This window comes from Myotis davidii, unplaced genomic scaffold (genome assembly GCF_000327345.1).
Source record: "Myotis davidii unplaced genomic scaffold, ASM32734v1 scaffold111, whole genome shotgun sequence".
In the NCBI taxonomy this organism is placed as follows: domain Eukaryota; kingdom Metazoa; phylum Chordata; class Mammalia; order Chiroptera; family Vespertilionidae; genus Myotis; species Myotis davidii.
In genome coordinates this window covers 1,113,476-1,114,967 of record NW_006284347.1, presented here as the reverse complement: position 1 = coordinate 1,114,967, position 1,492 = coordinate 1,113,476, and positions in this window count along the sequence as shown.

Below are 1,492 nucleotides of genomic sequence, written 5' to 3'. Positions count from 1 at the left end.
TGGCACCGGATGGGCCAGGCCGGCGTCCGCGGGGCTGCGGGAGCGGACAGGGAGCAAATGGGGCGCCAAGTCCTTCCGGACGGGCAGACTCCTTAGGTTTGGGAATGAAAGACCCCTCTGAGAGCCAGGGGTCTCCTACCAACTCGGACCCCAGCGACCAGCGGAGGCGCACTGGGGTGGCCCGCAGAGGAAAGGCGAGGTGAAAGAAGTCGGGGTACCCCCGGCGCCCTGAGAACCAGGCTCCCGCGAGGCCTCGGGACCCGGCTTTGGGGCCCCCTGACCCCCGCACGAAGTCTGGGGCGTGAGTGGGAACTTTTCGGAACCCTCGAAGTCAGGACGGACCCCAGCGAGGCTGAGTCATCCTGGACCAGCCGGCGCTCCAGACCTCTCGGGGTCCCCGGGCGGCCTGGGCACCAGGGCCCGCATTCTCCTGCCCCCGCCTGCCACCTCAGCACCCTCAGCTTTCAGGGAAGGAAGTAGGGGCTGTGGCGTCCGCCCGGTGGTGTCGTCGAGGATCCTGCCCAGCAGTCCCTGGAAAAAGTTCCTCCAGCAGATGCTGGGCTTGATCTCAGAGGTGGCAGCGCTGGGAACCACTGAGCCACTGAGGAGCCCCACCCCACCCCCACCCAGGGACCCTAACAGCTCCCACCTTGGAGCGCAGCGCAGGGAACAGGCCCCACCCAGGAAGCACCAGGTGCGCCCTGCCCACGGGCAGTGTCTACAATCTCCACGGATGACTAGCCGGTTATAATGAATTCTCCGCTTCTGTGCACACCTCCCATCTCGGAAAGCTTGCTAGCAGTTCCAAATGAAGCCAAGTGCGCCTGACCCCAGGGCAAGCGGTCGGGATGGCTTTGCTGCTTAAACAGGGGCTGGGAGAAAAGTAATTTTCCTGTCAGAACCCAGAAGTCTTCCCCCCATCCCCCCCATGAATAAATGAGTGAGTGAGTGAAAGTATACTATCCCTTGTTAATAAGACTCCAATCCATTACCTATAGGATATCTACATAACACTCCTCATGCAATCCCTGATTTATCCAGTGATAGGATGGTAGGATGTGCTCAGAGAACTGCCTTCACAGAGCTAATACACTAGAGGCAGAGACAGGCTTGGCTCCAAAAGCCACCGTGATAAATGCATAACCATAAACTTGGACAAGGGGTCAAACATAGCATCTGACAAAATAGTACCTGTAGCAGCCATCCTATCATCATCCCTATTCACTGATGGGAAAATTGAGGCACAACAAAATAATACAGCTTAGTCATATTTGAACAACTGCTGGATTGCTAGACTATATTGAGAGCCACCTGGGCACCAAGATCATGAGAACAGTTTATGGTGAAGTCATTATGGCCCACCAGCCTGACCCAGGCATTAAACTTCACAGGCAACTAGAGAGTAACCAGGAGAGGAGCCCTAACACAGGGCATCACAGTCACAGGAGAGTGGCATCTTGAGCCTCTGAAACTTACACACAGACTATCTTCA